This window comes from Rattus norvegicus, chromosome 18, assembly GCF_036323735.1.
Source record: "Rattus norvegicus strain BN/NHsdMcwi chromosome 18, GRCr8, whole genome shotgun sequence".
Classification (NCBI taxonomy): Eukaryota; Metazoa; Chordata; class Mammalia; order Rodentia; family Muridae; genus Rattus; species Rattus norvegicus.
This window is the reverse complement of record NC_086036.1, coordinates 56437490-56456015: the sequence shown is the minus strand read 5'-3', so window position 1 is coordinate 56456015 and position 18526 is coordinate 56437490. Positions and strand designations below refer to the sequence as shown.

The 18526-nt window shown below is 50.1% G+C and overlaps 1 protein-coding gene across 6 annotated transcripts in view; it reads left to right on the top strand.

Moving 5' to 3' along the window:
- The window catches only part of Ndst1 (N-deacetylase and N-sulfotransferase 1), a 62700-nt gene that overhangs the window by 13992 nt on the left and 30182 nt on the right, over positions 1–18526 (top strand). Inside the window, exon 1 of one of the 6 annotated variants that reach the window (NM_024361.2) lies at positions 7406–7446. The exons of 3 other annotated variants lie outside the window; for them this stretch is intronic. The gene's annotated coding sequence lies outside the window, so the exon portion shown is untranslated. 2 more of the 6 variants (XM_017600929.3, XM_017600931.3) reach the window with 2 other exon arrangements.

Genomic DNA, 18526 nt, shown 5'->3' with positions numbered 1-18526 from the left:
TGTGTGTAGGTAGGATCTCACTAGGTAGCCCAGGCTGCCCTGAAACTCACAGTGATCTTTTTGACAGGCCTTCCCAGTGAGCTGTAAGCATGAGCCTTGTCTGGCTTTCTGACGTTGGGAGCAGCCTCTGAGAGTGCCACTTCTCACTGTCACGGCACATAGTGGGAGCCTTTTGCTTGCAGTGGTCCATTGCATGCTGACAGAAGCTCATGTGGCTCAGCAGTCCTCAGCTGTGCCATGTGCATCTGTCTGTCTGTCCCTGCGCATCCTGGGGCAAAGGGAAGGGTGAAACCAGTGTGCAGTTCTGGTATTTACTATCACTAGGCTCTCCTGGTTCCTTCTTGCTGCCTTATTTAGCCATCAGCTCCTGTCTGTCTGTCCATTCAGAGTTTATTGGACTTGTTTTTCCTTTTTTTTCTTTTTTTTTTTTTTTTGGTTCTTTTTTTCGGAGCTGGGGACCGAACCCAGGGCCTTGCGCTTCCTAGGTAAGCGCTCTACCACTGAGCTAAATCCCCAGCCCCTTGTTTTTCCTTTTTAAAAAAAATTTATTTATTTATTTTATGTATTTGAGTACATTGTAGCTGTTTTCAGACACACCAGAAAAGGGTATGGGATCCCATTACAGATGGTTGTGAGCCACCATGTGGTTGCTGAAACTTGAACTCAGGACATTCGGAAGAATAGCCTTAACCTGAGCCACCTCTCCAGCCCCCTGGTTTTTTGTTTGTTTGTTTGTTTGTTTTTGTTTTTTTCCTGAGACATCTTCCTAATTGTATAGCCCTGGATAGCTTAGAACTTGCTATATAGATCAGGCTGGCCTTTGAACTCACGGAGCTCCACTTGCCTCTGCTCCAAAGAACTGGGATTAAGGTGTGGGCCTCCATGCCAACGAAGATGACACTTTTTGGAAGTGGCCTTTGCTAATAAATCACAATTATTCTGTGGATACGAAAACCCTGGGAAACTTAAAAAAAAACTGCCTATAGATTTCTGTTTCCTGCCTTTGACCTAGGATACAGTCTTTCCCTCCCCAGAATATCCAGCCATGGAGAACATGTTGAGCTCAGACTACATGTTGAGCATTCACTCTGTCCTGGTACACAGAGCCCAGGGCTGGTAGAGGACCTCAGAGTAACTTTGACAGAACACCTCCCCTACCGCCCACTGCTGGCTTCTCTTTCACCCTCTGGGCCAGCACATAGGGCTCCTCCCTGTCTCTGTGGCCCTTCATGCTTCTTGAGCAACTCTTCAATGATAGCAATTAGGCAGGTTTGTGAGGTGGGGTAGAGACCCAGAGGGTTTCCCTCCACGTGGGCTGGCCGCTCAGGAGCTGGGTACACTAAGAGAGGTATGCTTTGTCTGTTCCAGAAGGGCAAGAAGCTTGGCTCTTAGCAGGTAGGCGCTAGGCCTCTGCTCTCAGGCCTTGTAAGAAATGCCTGGCCTCCTGAGGTCCTGTGGCACATAGACTGAGAGATTAAGTACAAGACAGAACAAGCCATTTACAGCTGAGAGAACTGAGATTCTAAAGGGAGGAGGCTCTCTAAATGTTAACCTCGAGTATATGCAAATCTGGGCTGGAACCTCAGGTCTTCTCACTGCAAACCAGGCTTTGCTTCTGTCTTCCTCTCACTCTGCAGTTAGTGGCAGATCACCCAGTGGAGACAATCGCTGATTGTCTGAGGAGGAGAGGGTTGGGGCCTGGAAGACTGAGCAGGACCACAGTATCCTGGAGGCATGAAATAGGCTGGGTATGCAAGTAACCCCTTAAATACCCTGCATCCTGTTTCTTGGTTTTCTCTCGCACTGTCTCCGATGGGCCAGCTGTCTCTGTGCCCACTTCTGCCTGGCACTAGCTTTGTGCTTTCTTTTGAGAACAAAGCTAATATCCAATGGTTTTCCTGCTGACAGAGGAGAAGGGCAGACAAGGCCTTGGCTTCCCCCTCTACCTGCTGAGAGCATTTGTGGGCGGTGGGGGAGACCAGTAGCAGCCCTGTGAAGACTCCTTCTGGCAGTCCAAGTATTAGGACCTAGAGCTTCTCTCCAGGGGCTCAAAGGCTGTAGGCAGAGAGAAATGGAACGTAGAATCCAGTGGTCACATAAAAGCCTAGAGATTTTGCTAAGGCCCAGGTGTTCTATCACATTCAGGGCTTAGGGACTAGCTGTGTCTAACTAAGGGAGGCAATGGTCACATTCAACCCATTTTTACCAACTTCTGCCTCATTTAGGCCTTTTCTAGGAACTGACACGGTACACAGACTAGACCAAGTCTCTACGTTCATGTCACACCGCCAATGGGCCAGTGCCAGCAAATCAGCAGACATACTGTGTGTGCTGAGTGGTACCTAGGAGAAGAATAAGGCTGGTCGGGGGAGCAGGTGGGTGGCTCTGGAGGGAGGAGCATGCCAGGCGGAGGGAGCATCAAAGCAGGGCTGGGAGTAGGCACGGGCATCTGTGAGGAGCAGCGAGGCACCTGGGCAGGCAGACGGTGGGAGGGTGGGTGGGAACGGCTTCTTGTCTCTTAGGAGGGAGGACATTGCTGTTTAAGTCTGAGTAAAGGGGAAACTGTTAGAGGGCTTGAGTGGAACATTCATCTGCTTAGCTTTTCATGCAGAGGGGGATCATGAAGAGGATAGGGGAAGGGCAGGGGCTCCCCCTTGGGTAACAGTGGCTCAGTAGCAGGGAGGCGGGGCACGAGGAGTTGCCTCTGGATTTATCTTGCAGGATGAGCTGACAGATTTGCTGAGGGATTAGCTGTGGGGGTGAGAGGAGAGTGTGGCTGGCTGGCGGCGCCGGAAGGACATTGTTGATACTGAGAGAAGATGGAGAAGGCTCAGAACTAGCAGGCTTGGAGCGAGAAACTGCGATTTCTGGTCAGTTCTGTTGGGGCACACACTGGTGGAAAGTACCTGGGGACCCTGAGTGCTGCGTGAGGGTCGTCAGGTGTGCCTCGTCCTCCCCAGCTTCAGGAATCTGTTCTAAGACAAGTAGTTTACCTCCCTCAGTTCTGTCTTCTCTTGGCAAACCTACCTTATCCTTCCTCCTGACAGCGGGCAGCAGATCCTGGCAGAGGTCTCAGACCCTCTTCTGGCATGCCTCATGGGAAGGAGTTTTGTTTTTGAAGGGCAAGACTGAAGAGGGGGAGCCTCAGACTCTGGCGCTCTGCGCTGCTTTTCCTTCCTCTGCACAGCAGTATTGTCCTGGCCTCTAGTTCCAGGGCAGTAGGACCGTTTGAGGGGATAGCATAGTACAGTGATTAAGAATTTGGGCTTGACTCAGGCAAATGGCCAGTGAATACTTCCCCTGCTGTTGAGCTGTGAGATTCTGGGCAAATGAAAGAACCTCTCTGATCCTCTATTTTCTCATCTGTATAAATGGGCCCATCCTAACACCTGCTTCACAGGGGGTTACTTGGAAAGTTCCTTATAGAGGTGCAGAAAATACTTGACAAAGATTTGACACCACACTCAATTAGAAGAAGCTGTTAGCAGCAATGGGCTGTGTGGTCCATCAGGATGAGAGGTTCTGCCTATTAGGTGATGGGTTCTCTGACAGCGTTTTGAGCAAGAACACATTGACTTGTGGGTTAATGGGGCAATTGTAGGTGTTGAGATCTGGGATAGTGGAGGTCTGGGGAGTGCCAGGGATTCCCTTTAGTTAGGTGGGTAAATTGGGGAGTGGGGAGGCAAGATGCTTGACAAAGTCCCAGAAGGTCCCCTTAACTTTGTCACCTTCTGTTCTTAGGAGTCTTGCTTAGAATCTTAGCAAGTTCCTGTTAACTTCTGCCTCAGAGTGAGAACAGGGCTGGCCTTGGCTCGGCCCCTTCCCTAGCTTTATGAAGTTGGCATGGCAGCACAGGTCTCAGGGAGGAGGGTGGTAACTTTCCTTTTCCTAGAGACTCTGTCTCTGCAGTTCAGTGGTCAGCCTGAGGGAAATGTGTGTGGGAGGCTTGGAGGGACAGGGGTCATTGAGGTGACTTAAGGGCATTCTAGACATTGAGTTAGGTGTGGTGGTGCATACCCATAGAGCTAAGTGTTCTAGAGACTGAGGCAGGAGCATCGCTTGATCTCAGGAGTCCAAGTGTGGGCACCACAGCACTTGAGATCCATCTTCAATACATAGTAAGACCTTGACTAAAAAAGAACAAAACAAAAACAAAAAACCTGCTGCCAGCAGGACTGACTGTGGGGCAGGCTGGGCTGGACTGACATTCCTCTGCGCACTTGGATGTGGCTGGCCTTGGCTCCTGGTGGGGTCCAGGCAGGGTGGTGCCTGCTTCAGTGGAGCCCTGGAGAGGTTGACAATGAATGGAATGTGGCCCCCTGAGGACCTACACACACTTCACTGGCCCTGGCATGCTAGTTGAACCCTGTGCTTCTGTAAGACCTCTCCAGCAGTTAAGCTGTGCCAGGACAGCCAAGGACATTTCTCAGTCCCTGGGGTGACACTGGGCAGTGCTGGTTTTCTCAGAGTCCAGGGGTCTTTAGGTACGTGGGAAAGGGTCTGGAGCTACTCCAGATGCTATACTCAGTACCCGAGTAAATTGATGTCCAGAGAAAGCAAGACACTCGACCAAGATCTCACCAGGCCTTCCCCTCACACCTGTCACCTCCTTGTGTCCCTGTGTCCTTTGCTCAGATTCCTGGCCTACTGCCCAGACAGACATTTACATCAGCCACCCTCTTGTGGCTCCCCACGAGCTTTGTTTGTCCTCCTGTTATCATAGTTTTGCCCTGCCCTGCCAGGCACTCACACTACTTGATGTGTCTGACCTCTTGTCCCCATCCACTGTCTGCTAGCTATGGAGCCTCCTAGACAGTACAGAGGTCTAGGCCTCAGACGCTGGAGCCGTACATGGGTTTGGATCATCAGCTCTTTGGTTTGTGTGTAGCATGGTGATCCTGGGAATAACTTGCACCCCCTCTGCACAGTGAGGTCACAGAGGCACAGGCGTGTAGGGCTGTTGGGGGACGGTCTGCTGAGATGACAGGTGCTGTGCTGGCAAGACATGAGCTCTCGCATGTGCTCATGGCTGTCACGAAGGCTGGTTGGCAGGTCGAGCGTGTGGTGGACTCAACTCTGCATAGGGAGGCAGAGGCGCGAGCTTCGAGTTTAGCATTTCCTGTGTGCCTCTGAGGGAAGTTATATGTCTTTGAGAGTCCAACTTCCTCCTTCAGGGGGTGGGAGAAGAAATCCCTATTGTTTTTTTCAAAGCTGTCATGTGATATTAAAGCAATGGTGTGAGGAAGTGTTGCCTGTGTGTATATGGTTTTAAAATGGCAGGTGGTGGTTGGTGGCAATGAGGCCATTAACCATAGTGGTGAACAGGTGGCCGGGTGAACGACTGGCCAGTCTGCAGAGTTCTCAGTACCCACACACTCTCCACCTACCTGTTCCCAGCCACCATGCACTTTAATTTCAATGTTATGTACTAGGAAATAAGTGAGGTACAAAGACCCGTGGCATTTTCTAGGACCTGGTAGGGTTGGGATAACTACTATGGCCATTGCCACAGTTAGGAATTAAGACTCAAGACTGGCACCAGTTTGAATGTCAGCTCCCCCACCGGGAGTTTGAACAATTCCCTTAACCTCTATGAGCCACTCTCCTCATTTGTGAAGTTAGGCCCGGAAGATACAGACACGAAGCAGTCGGTGTAGAGGAAGCAGTGGTGAGCTGGACCGTTGTGTCTTTTAGGGAACGAGGCATATCAGCCATGCCTGTGCTTGAATTGCACAGTAGAGGGTCAGGAGAGTTCATGACACCATCTAGTACAGATGAACAAAAGGAGCCCAGAAAGAGGAGGTACTTGCCTGAGGTCCCAGGAGGTTATTTCAAAGTGAGACAGGGAGATGTGTGGGCATGGAGGGGCCACCCTCACCCACGGAGCCTGAGCCACGTTTCAGTTGTTCCCACACCTTGCTTGCTTCACTGAGCAGAGTTCTAGGAATAGTGTGTGGCATAGGAGTCAGATTCAGCTCTCTTTATATCCAGAGCCTTTGGGATACTTGGTGACACCCAGAGTGCCCTGGCCCCCTTTGAATGGATCCTGTCTGAAGTAGGTCGGCTGCACCCTTTGTTCTGGTTTCTGCTTTCTAGAAAGGCCATGTCTTCCTTCACGGGTCCCTTCCTACCCTCTCTGCTAGCTGTGCCTCCTAGTAATTGCACTGAGCCCCTCATGCCCCAGGTATATTGGCAGCAGGCTCTTGTCATGGTGACAAGCTCCAGCAAGTCTGAAGGGACAGACTGCTTTCATGTGGGGCTTTAGGAGGCATCCTCTGTCTCAGCAGGCCCGTGTTGTGCCCACCAGGCCTTTAGGAGATTAGGGGCTTCTGCCAGAATCATTCTTGCCTCTGGCTTTCCTCTGTACTGGCCTTAGGGCCTGCAGGCTTTTCCTGTCCCCAGGGCTCTGCCATCTTTCCGGCTGACTGGTTTTAGGGTACTCTTCTGCCTTGCTGCTCCCCAGATGTTTGGTTTGGTTTTTGTTTTGTTTTTTGTAATGTAGGGTGATATGCAGCTCCCTGCTGTTTTCCCTCAGCCTCCCAAGTGCTAGGGCCACAGATGACTTCTTAAGAGGTGGCTTAGGCTGTTCATCCCACGTAGGTGTTTCCTGGGTTTATCTCTAACTGGCAGGGCCCCTGTCATGCTTGTGGTGTGACCCGAGAGACTATAAGATTAGCCCAGGGTCCATCCTGGCACCCCCAAGTATGCGTACACAAGTAGGTGCACACAAGTGTGCACACAAGTATGTGTACAAGTATGTGCACACACTATCTTACTGTCTTTCTGCTTCCTCTGCTGCTCTTGGGCCTGAGTTTCTGCCATTAGTGAAATGCTGTGTTCTTTTTATTTTTCCTTTTTCTTCTCTCTCTCTTTCTCTCTTTCTTTCTTTCTCTCTCTTTCTTTCTTTCTCTCTCTCTTTCTCTCTCTCTCTCTTTCTCTCTCCCTCTCTCTCTCTCTCCCTTCCTTCCTTCCTTCCTTTCTTTCTTTCTTTCTTTCTTTCTTTCTTTCTTTCTTTCTTTCTTTCTTTCTTTCTTTCTTTGTGTGTGTTATCTGTCTGTCTGTCTGTCTGTCTGTCTGTCTGTCAGTCAGTCAGAAAGCAAGTCCAAGTCTCATTTCTGGTGGACACTTCTGTTGGCTGCCATTAAGCCATCCTGACTGGCCTGACCTTTCCCAGTTTACTGTGTAACCAGAGCCAACTTGGTGCTTCTCTCTGGGCTGTGTAACAGCTTTGCAGCTCTACTGTGTGTACACTCAAACGGACTCTGACACCTTCCATACCTCTGCCAGTCAGTCACCTTTCTTCCTCCTCTGTGGGGCGGGACAGTGGGAAGGGCCTGTCAGCTCAGCTAGGGCGGCGTCAGGAGCCAAAAGCCACCGCACTGGATACTTTGACTTCCAGATGGTACCAAGACAGAATATCAGTCCTCCCTCCGTTTCCCAGGTCAGGTAGGAAACCAGAGGCTGAGGGGGAGGTTGATGGGAAGTCAAGTGCAGCAGGCACTTGTTGATTGCCTCCTGCTCCTCTGCTCCATTTCCTGAGAGGGGCCCGAGAAGCCAGATGCTCCAAGGGTTGGGGATATGCTTTTCCCTTTGTATGGCGGGTGCTTCCAGGTAGCTTCTACTTGCTTGGGGGTCCCTGTGCTTTGGGAGACCTGGGAGGTCCAGGAGTCCTGGCTGGCTGCCCTACAAGAGAGGTGAGTGAACCGGAGGCCTCCTGGAACAAAGTTGTTGGCTCTGGGTGGCCTAGGGCCATCTCCTTTCCTCCTTCCTTCTCCCCTCTTTTCCAGAACTAGGCAGACAGTAATGCCGTTTGTCCTGGCTCTCAGATTAGGTGCAGCTGTGTGAAGTGTGTGTGGAACCCCTGAGAGATGCAGCAGATGCAGAGCTTCTGAGAAGCCACTGCCTGAGCACCTGAAGCTCTGGTGGGCCCTGTCACCTCACCCTGGTTCCCTGTCTGTGATGGCCTCCTTGGGCCTCTTAACTAGTCCTCAGTCCCCTGCCCTATCTAATCTGAATGTGTGGTAATGTGATGTGTGTGTGTGTGGTGTATGTGTGGTGTGTGTCTGTGTATGTGTGTGTGGTGTGTGTCTGTGTATGTGTGTGTGTGTGTGTCTGTGTGTGTGTGTGTGTGTCTGTGTGTGTCTGTGTCTGGTGTATGTGTGTGTGTCTGGTGTATGTGTGGTGTGTGTGTGTGTGTCTGTGTATGTGTGTGGTGTGTGTGTGTGTATGTGGTGTATGTGTGGTGTGTGTGTGTCTGTGTCTGGTGTATGTGTGGTGTGTGTGTGTGTCTGTGTATATGTGTGTATGTGTGTGTGTGTATGTGTGGTGTGTGTGTGTGTGTGTGTGTGTGTGGTATGTGTGTGTGTGTGTCTGTGTCTGTGGTGTATGTGTGGTGTGTGTGTGTGTGTGTGTGTGTATGTGTGTGGTGTATGTGTGGTGTATGTGTGTGTGTGTGTCTGTGGTGTATGTGTGGTGTGTGTGTGTGTGTAGACCCACACAGCTGAGGCCTGTGTACAGCAGGCTCCTGAGCCTAGCTTGGGGTTCTGCCTGCCAATAGTCAGGAGGAAAAACAGGTTCCATGAAGTACCCTGGCAACATGGGTTGCTATAGAGGGGAGGGTGGATTGTTGAGGGGGATGAGAAAGAAGAGATGGCGTTGAGGGATGTGAAGGGGAAGGGTTTATTTCTACAGCTTCCTGGGGTAGCTGGGGGGAGGAGGGTCAACAGCAACACCTGAGGGAGGCAGGCAGGCACAGGAACTGCAGGTTTCCTTCGGGCAGTGGAGACCCTGGAGTGCTGAGTTCTAAAGCACTGGCTGTTGCACACGTGGCTCTAGTTTCGTCAGACCAGAGTTGGGTGCCTCAGTCTCTGGTATATTGCTAGGAAGACACCATGACCAAGGCAACTCTTTAAAAAATTTTTTTTTCTCTTTTTCTTTTTCTTTTTCTTCTTCTTTTCTCTCTTTTTTCTTTTTCTTTTTTCTTTTTTTCGGAGCTAGGGACCGAACCCAGGGCCTTGCGCTTGCTAGGCAAGTGCTCTACCGCTGAGCTAAATCCCCAGCCCCAAAAATTTTGTTTTTTGAATCAGGGTTTCTCTGTGTAGCCCTGGCTGTCCTGGAACTCTCTGTAGACTGGGCTGGCCTCAAACTCAGAGATCTGCCTATCTCTGTCTTCCAAGTGCTGGGATTAAAGATGTGCACCACCATCAGCTAATGGCATCTCTTATAAAGGAAAACACTTAATGGGGTTTTGAGGTTATGCTCAAGCTACACTTAAGTTTCAGAGCTTAGCTCATTATTACTATGGTAGGGAGTATGGCGGTACACAGGGCCCTGGGGAAGCAGGTGAGAGATCCTGATCTGTGGTTAGCAAGTGCAGAGATGGGGGAAGGGGGTGGGGGTGGGGGGGTGGGGGGAGTACGCCTGTGAGCGAGCGCACGAGGAGGGGGGGAGAAGGAGAGAGAGAAGAGAGAGGGAAGGAGAGAAGGAGAGAGAGAGGGAGGGAGAAAAGGAGGGGAGGGAGGGGGAGGGAGGGAGGAAGGGAGAGAAAGAGAGAGAGACAGAGACACACACAGACAGACACAGACAGATAGACACAGACAAACATACTGGGCATGGCATCAGCTTTTGAAACCTCAAAGTCCATCCCCCCAATGACACACTGCCTCTAGTAGGGCCACACCTTCTCCAGCAAGGACATACCGTCCGTCTACTCTTAATCGTCTCACACAGTTCCACACCCTGGTAACTGAACATTCAAATATTTTATTAATCTTGAGATTTGTCAGAGAAAAAAACAGTTCCACCATTTTGGGCCAAATGTAAAGCAAGCTTATTAAATGTTAGGTACTGACCAAGAGGTGGACTTTGATCAGGACCATTCCCTAGATTTTCTTAGCCAGAATGGCCCCAAGACACACTGAGGTTTGAGTAGGAATGACCCCCATAAATTCATGTGTTTGAATGTTTAGCCATAGGGACTGGCACTATAAGGAGGCGTGGCCTTGCTGGAGTTGGAGTGGTTGTGGCCTTGTCAGTGTGGATGTGGGTTTTGAGGTTTCATATGCTCAAGCTACACTCATTGTGACTGACACACAGTCCTTCCTGGCTGCCTTTGAGTCAAGATATAGAACTCTCAGCTCAGTCTCTAGCACCATGTCTGTTTGTACACTGACATGTTTCCCACCATGATGGTCATGGACTGAACCTCTGAAACTGTAAGCCAGCCTGAATTAAATATTGTCCTTTATTTATTTATTTTTTTTCTTTTCTTCTTTTTCGGAGCTGGGGACCGAACCCAGGGCCTTGAGCTTGCTAGGCAAGCGCTCTACCACTGAGCTAAATCCCCAACCCCCAATATTGTCCTTTATAAGAGTTGCCTTGGTAGTATTGTTGCTTCACAACAATGAAACCCTAAGACACACGTGCTACAGGAATTTATAAACAAATCTATAGGTCACTGTACTTTCCAATCAGCCTTTCATTATATTCCTAGAACTACAACTCCCAGCATTCCAGGAAGTTATGTGGACCTTGGGCAGATAGGGCTTACAGGTTAACTTTGGGCATTACATTATGAACCTCTGGGATACTTATTCAATCCACCACAGGCGTGCCAAAGAGAAGGTCCCTGGAGTCCAAGTTCTTTTTTTTTTCTCATCTTCTAAAAATGGTTTGAGAAGATTGTAACATTGTAGGATTCTAGTGAAGACTAGATCACAGTTTGGTGTGGGAGCAGTGATGAGCCCTTTCAAAAGGTTAGGTATGACTTAAGAGTTCATATTTTTTAAAGATTTATTTATTTTACGTGTGTGAGTACACTGTATCTGTCTTCAGACACACCAGAGGAGGGCTTCGGATCCCATTACAGATGGTTATGAGCCACCATGTGGGTGCTGGGAATTGAACTCAGAACCTCTAGAAGAGCGGTCAGTGCTCTTAACCACTGAGCCATCTCTCCAGCCCTGAGATCCAAGTTCTTAACTTGGCTTTTGGTAGGGACTGGTCACAACCACCAAGAATCTGTGGATCTGGGGAGAGTCTGCAGCCACTGTTGTAGTCTCAGAAAAGATCGCAAACTCCTCCTGCTCTGGTGCCCACACCATGTCACGGTGTGCAGCAGGGGAAACAGGCTCAGCAGAAGGGAGCACACAGATGTCTTCCTGCTCTGCTGTTCTTAGCTCTGACCTTCTGGTTGGTGGAGGGGAGTGTGCCCTCTTATTCCAAGTCTGACACCTGGGGAGGGCTGGGTGCTGGTGTGGATCACACATTGGTTATATGCTGTTTCTCAAAACCACAGGGGAATGCTTGTCAGCCTGGAGTGGGAAAGCAGGAGGGGATGACATTTCCGTTTTCCCTGGAAGGAAGGCAGAACAGAGACATTCAAGGCATAGATTGACCTCTCCTGGGAACACATGGCAAGATGTCCTTCTTTCAAGTGTATTCTTTCCCCTTCTGTTCTTTAGCATGAGGCCTCTGACTAGAGAGTGTGCATGCATTCCATGTTTCTCAGTAGGGCTCCTACCGGGGTGGGGGAAGACAAGGCTCCTGTGGCTGACCTGGCTGAAGAATGGTGTGGAATGCAGAGCGGGGCTCTAAGGAGTTTATGAGTGGACTCCACAAGTGGACTGGAACGGTCATTCTAGTTCCATGACTGCTCAGCTGTGTGACCTTTAAGCCAGTCACTTGCCCTCTTTTTCGGTCTGTACTTTCTTTCTGTAAAGTACACACCCAGTGACCCCAACTAGTGTGGTGGGCACAGCAGGTCTGAGGAGTTCCCTCTGGGTTAGTAGCTGTCAGTTGGGGTGGGGGGTTGAGAGAGTGTTATGCTTGTAAAGAAATGTTCTTTTCCTTTAAGACCAGCTCTTTTCCTGTGATCAGGACCTAGGGAAAATAATTGGGATGGATTTAATGGTTTTAGACATACTGGAGTGAGCAGAGAGCCCTGTTTTGGGGAAGGTGTCTCTGGAGCATAGCTTGTCCTGCCTTGGCTTGTTATCCACAGAGCCCATCCCCCACCCGCTGTTTGTTTGCTTGGTAAACCTTTTCTCAGAGCTGGTACGGAGATAAATTTTCAACTTAGGCCCTGCTGGGAGTAAGGCATTAGCCACCCACAGCCTTGGGCCTGCCTTTGCCTGCCAGGAGGAGACCCAGAACAAATTCCCAAGCTGAGACACAGGGTGAGCAGTGATGTTTGGTGTGCTTGCCAATGGAGGGCGGGTTTGTGGGGCTCCTTCTAGAGGGGGGTCCCTGCCTGTGAAACATGGTGGATAGAGCAGAAAGAGGGGAGATGCATCGTGTAGGGCACTGGACAAGCAGCGGTTATCTCTGGTGAATTAGGCCACAGAGGAACAGCCTGGGCTTCCACGACTGAGAGCCTCTTGGGCCTCAGTTCCTCATGCAGAGACCATCAGGGGAATAGAGGTCATCAGTGTTGTTGCAGAGTGAGGGTAATCTCACTATATGGATGTCCAAGAAAGGGAAGTGGCTGTAACGGGTGTAGCTGTCTGAGACTCCTGCCTCAGACTGAGGGGAAGGTGTGGATTCCTTGCTGTGAGTGCCTGCTGGAGACTTGGAAGCTCTCTACCTTGGGAGGCTTGTGGAGAATAGGGGAGTCCTCATCCAAGTGCTCCTTTAAGCCACAGCAGCCAGTCTGACACCCAGCAGGACCTGGCTTTGTAGGTGGTGGACAAGGCTTTAATGGATAAGAAAAGGGGTCAGAGTAGGTGGGAATAGGGCATTCCTGGTTGGTACAGTTCCAAGAGTCCCTTCCTTTCCTCTGTCAGGTCCTCAGAGCCCTGTGTACTCACTGCAGGGTGGACTATGCCCTTGTCACCCTATGAGTCCAGGCTAAACCACGTACAGTCTTTGGCTAATGGTGGCTGTGGTAGTGGTGGGGTGACTGACAGGCCATGTCACCACTTGGCCACATGCCAGTCAGCATTGCAGGATCATGGGGGATGGGAGCGCCACAAATTCCACCAGGAAGGGATTGTACCTCATCTCGGCCGGCATCTCGGCCGGCCGGCCTCCTGGGAGAACTTAGAAGGGAACAGCTCTCCCACTGCTGGGAAGCAAATGTAGAGGGTGGGGCAGACCGGGCTGGTGGCTTGTGGGGTGTGGCTCAGCTGTAGGGTGTGTCTGGGTGGTGGGTGGTAGTGTGACTGGATTGAGGGGTGTAATGGCTGGGAGGAGCTGGGCCAGCTGTGGGGCATGGCTCCAGGTACATATGAGACTAGTGTCTGGGCCTACAGATGCCCCAGTCTGTCTTCCCAAGTCCTTGGCCCAGTCCTATTATGAAGACCCTTTGGAACTGCCCGCTGGGTTCCTTGCCATCTCTCAGTGTCTGTGTTTGTGGATGCCCAGAGTAATGCCTTTTAGCATGGCTTGAGTGTGCCCGTGCATCCACAGGAGCTAGGGTCTGTATTGGAAGGTGGCCACCCTGCGTTAGCAGGAATGGCTCAGATTGCTGTGCTGTGAGGTCCTTCCCTACTCACCTGAAGTAGCATTGCGCTGGAGACCTAAGACTCCTACAGCTCCCAGAAATCTTCCCTGAAGCTCTGGGTCACCACTGCCTCAGCAGAGCCTTGTGCTGGGGCTGGCACCTCATGGTATGTGACAGACAGACTGAGGGAACTGGCAGGTCATCTGTGTGACTGCAGCTCCTAGAGTGACACTGGACCTTCTCTTCACTGGTGTCCTGGAGCTTCTCTTCCTGCTTTTCCTTTCTGCCTCCGTCCTCTTACCTTCTAGACCACAGGCCCTGTTTTGCTTTGTTATGTTATGAGACAAGGTATTACTGGATTGCCACGGTTGACCTGAAAATCCTTGTAGACCTGTCCGGCCTGGAATTTACAGAGATTCATATGCCTCTATCTCCTGAATGCTAAGATTAAAGGTGTGTGCCATTGTGCTTGGCTTCATTTTTTTTTAAAAAATCTAATTTGGAGTTACTGTTTTTAATTTAATTAATTTATTTTTGATGTTTTTATTGTTAATTTTTAAATTTATGTGAAGGGTGTTTTCCCTGCACTAACGTCTGCACATCATGTGCGTGCCTGGTGTCTGTGGAGTCCAGGAGAGGCTGTCAGAGGCTCTGGGATGAAACTTAGAGACAGTCGTAAGCTGCCATGTAGGTGCTGGGAACCAAACCCGAGCAGCTCTTAGTTGCTTGTCTCTCTCCAGCCCACGAGATGCATTGAAATGCATTGTGTAGGTTTATAGGCTAAGGTTGGATCACAGGTAAAATGACTGAAGAGTCCTTTACAGAGTTCACAGGAACGTTAAGGATTATGTCTTGATGACTGGGAATGTGCTTTGTAATCTCGCTTGTGAGAGTTTTTGTTTTTATTGCTCCTGGTTCTTAAGGTAGGGTCGGGGGCTGGAGAGATGGCTCAGAGGGCAGGAGCAGTGAGCTTGGAGCCCCGGCACCCATCTCAGAAGCAGGTATGGCCAGTAGCCAGGCACAGCTACAGGTATTGGAGAGCAGAGGTAGAGACAAGAGGATTGCTGGAGCTTGCCGGGTGTCAGCCTAGCTGAAAAGCGGCCGATTTCAGCTTCAGTGAGAGACTGTCTCAGGGGAGTAAGGTGGAGAGTGTACGGTAACAGTGTCTTCCTTAGTCACTTCACATCTAGACTGTGAGCATTGACATCTGCACATTCCCATAAACTGCACACATGCACACACGCGCACGCACACACACACACACACACACACACAACCTGCACACACCCATATAGCTACATACACCTGCATGCATGCATATACACACAGTCACCTACCTGCATGCGTGTACACATACACTTACTACATACATACATACATACATACACACACACGCACGCGCGCGTGCACACACACCACCTGCACACACACATATACCTACATACACCTGCATGCATTCACACACACACACTTACCTGCATGCATGCGCACACGCACACACACACACAGACCCCTTTAAAAAAAGTCTCTCTAGAGCCCAAGCTAGCCTCAGACTGTTAGCAGTCTTCCTGCCTCAGCCTCTTGTGTGCAGAGATTACAGGTATAAGACACTGTACCCAGCCATCATGTAATAGAAAAAGTCTGTGGCATAATTACAGCAGAGGAAAGGAAACTGAGGTTCAGAGAAGTTGAGAGACTTGTCTGAAGGTCACAGGCTGGTAAATAAAGAAGCCAAGATTCCAGTCTGGCAGGCTGCCTTCAGCCTGAGCCCTGACTGCAGCCAGCAGCCACTTTGCTTCTGTTTCTAATGGTGCTGGGAAGATGAGCACAGAGTGCTTTTCAGGACCTGCTGGCACATGGTGACACACTTCACCCTCAAACCCACAGCTCACCAGTCTGTTCTTGGGACCTCAGTCTCAATCCTGGAGGTCCTCTTTCAGCTGTGCCAAGTTGCTTGGCCCTCTCCTGCCGCCTGCCATCTTTCTGAACAGTTTGCTCCATAAGAAGTCTTTAGTTTCCTATGGCTTCCAAGGAGGTCGTAGAGAAGCTTTGAGCTAGGGATATAGGGTAGAGAGTGACTTTCAACTCTAGAGCAGTGGCCACATTTCCCGAAAGTGCTGGGTTGCCATGGCGTCTCCATGACGACCAGAGCATCTCATTCATTATCTCCAGCACTTTGGCAGGGAAGCTAAGGCCAGGATTGGGAGAGTGCAGTGGAAGTCAGGCTGAGGGCTGGAGGCCTCTGTGGCCGTGGGTCCTCTCAAGCTGCACAGCTAAGGGTCCCCTGTGGCTCTGGAGTACTACTGTTCATGGGGTCTGGGTTCAAACAGCAGCTGGGCAGTGGGCTAGTTTTGTGATTTGGGGAAAACGGCAGTGTCTAGGTCTTGGTTTTTCTCCTCTGTAATCGAGGATATCGATACATTAGTGTAAGGCTTACGTGAGGTAAGGTATAAAAGGTGGTAAACACAGTGTGGGCTCATAGTAATGCTTTACGTGTGGTGACAGTACCAGTCATGGTGGTGATGATTAGGACTGTAACTTGTGACTTTATTAGAGGAATGAAAGACTTAACTCAAAGTCAGGAGGAATCAAAGTTTAGTGCTTCTCCTGGGACTGGAATGGAACCTTGCCTGGAGCTAGTCTTAATATCTGCAGACATTGGGATCTGAGAGAGAGTGGGGACTTCTAAGATGACTGGGACCTTGGTCCTCACCTTTGTTTGACATCAAGGGCAGAAGCAAAGTCAGGTAGACAGGGTCTCAGTGGATGGCAGATGTAGGAATGTTCACCTAATTGTTACTGGAACATGCGTGTGTAGTGTGGGTATAGATGTGCAGGCATGTGTGTGGGCATGAGTGAGTGTGCATGTGGGCTGTGGAGGCCACAGGCTAATGTCAGATGTCTTTCCTAATTACAGTCTTCCTTGCACGCTGAAGCAAGGTCTCACTTGAACCCAGAACTCTCTAGTTTGGCTAGTCAACTGGACACACTGCTGGGGGACTCCTGTCTTTGCCTTCTGAGCACTGGGATTACAGGTGGCCTGCTGTGTCTAACCTAGCATTTGTGTTGGTACTGAGGATCTAAACTCCAGCTCTCACTCTTACGTGACCCACTGAGGCATCTCCCTAGTTCTGGGTGTGCCCTTTTGAAAGAGAACTTAGAAAGGGTCAGGTCATTAGGGAGAAATCTCCTAAATGAAAGAAAAATGTGTAGACCAGAGAACACACATCTACCTTCTGGTTTCAGACCTGTATTTCCCATCTTTTGGCTAGGGGTGGGAGGCACTAAGGGGTTAGGCTTGGAGTGGGAATGTGGTGGTTGGGAATGACTTCAGAGAGGCCATGGCATTGGAATTGGGATGTGAAGGATGACTGAATGTCTCAGGAGGTTGGGGGATAGGAACATCATGAGTTACCTGACTATTGTGGTGACTGACTGGGCAAGGCTCTGGTTTACAGGAAAGAGCCTAGCTGGCCTCAGCTGGTCCGAAGCCTTGGTGATTCTGAAGAGAGTAGATATTCCAGTTCTTTACCCCATGGGCCCTGGTACTTCATAATGGAGAAGGTGAGAAGGGCTTTCAGTAGCTACTGTGGGTCACGTAGTCTGTGCAAAGGCCCATTACCAGAGAGCTGGGGAGTCTGCTTTGTTTACAAGGGAGCGGGTTATTTTCTTCTCTCTCTGGTCTGGACTTTGCTAAGACTTTGTCCCTCTTCTGCTGGGGAAAAGGAATTCTTGGAGGAGGAGGAAGAAGAGGAAGAGGAAGAAGAGGAGAAGACAGTTGTAAGGACTGCATTTGCGGGGTTGGGGATTTGGCTCAGTGGTAGAGCACTTGCCTAGCAAGCACAAGGCCCTGGGTTCGGTCCCCAGCTCCGAAGGAAAAAAAAAAAAAAGAACTGCATTTGCTAGGCAAGGCCCTCTAGTGTGTGGAACAGGCACCCTGCTTCTGCACTTGCTCTCCCTCTGTGAAATCAGGGCTTGCCCCTGCTAGATTCCAGGGCTGCCAGAGAGGTGAAGCTCTGCAGCGCTGTGTAACTACGCTGTTGTCCACGTTGTGAGGATTGTTGTGAGCGTGGTAAGGAGGCAGTGGGAGTGAATAACAGCAGTGGACAGCTCAGTGTCACGTGCCAAGCTGCCTCTCTCAGCTCACTTCATGTTCCTAAGCCTGAGAAGTAGGATGTAATCGCTGTGGCTCGTAGGTAGGAAACTAAGGCATCACCTAGTCAAGTAAACTGTCCAAGATTGCACAACTCCTGGGCGATGGGGCTTGATTTGATCCGAGGCCACCTGGCTGCAGCCCGCATGTGGAATCTGAAGGTTTCATGTTTACTTAGACTTGGGACATCTGGTCTGAGTTCTTTGGTATTACTGCATTTACAGAATGTGTATGTGTGTATGTTTTCAGAGTTGAAATTATTTTTGTTTTGTATTTGAGTGTGTGGGAGTGCTAATGGGGAATAGAAGAGAGCGTTGGATCCCAGGAGCTGGAGTTACAGGATGTCAGGATGTCGTGAGCTACCTACCTACCATGGGTGGGTGGAGGGAACTGAATTCAGGTCCTCTGGAAGAGCTTTTTACTGTTGAACTGTCTCTCCTTTTTCTAAAGAACACCTCTGCTTCCAGTAACACTGACAGGACAGTAGTGTTCCTTGCTGCACACACGGTCTCCCCCATTATCCGTGACCCCCACTGCAGCAGTGCAGTGTCACAGCTCGTAAGTCTGTGCATAGCCCAGTTTCATTCACAGCAGACCTCAGTCCTGATGTTACACATTGTGTGGGTTGGGGCACACGTGTAAGTTAGGATTACAGCATGGCACAGAACCACCTCACTGTGGAAGAATCACCAAGGCTCTGCCCAGTCAGCCTTCCAACCCCATCAGCCTCTAGCAACCATGCACAGTTTTAAAATCACCCTTTTTTTATATCTGAAAAATGTTGTTGGATTCTCATCAGAGCCCTTGACCCTCAGAGGCCCGGGGCCATGAACTGCATTATTAACAAGCAGAAGGGCTGTTAACGGGACAGACAGAAGGCAGTGACACATGCTTGAGCTCACTACCTCCGCTTCTGTAGGGCCAGATGGATG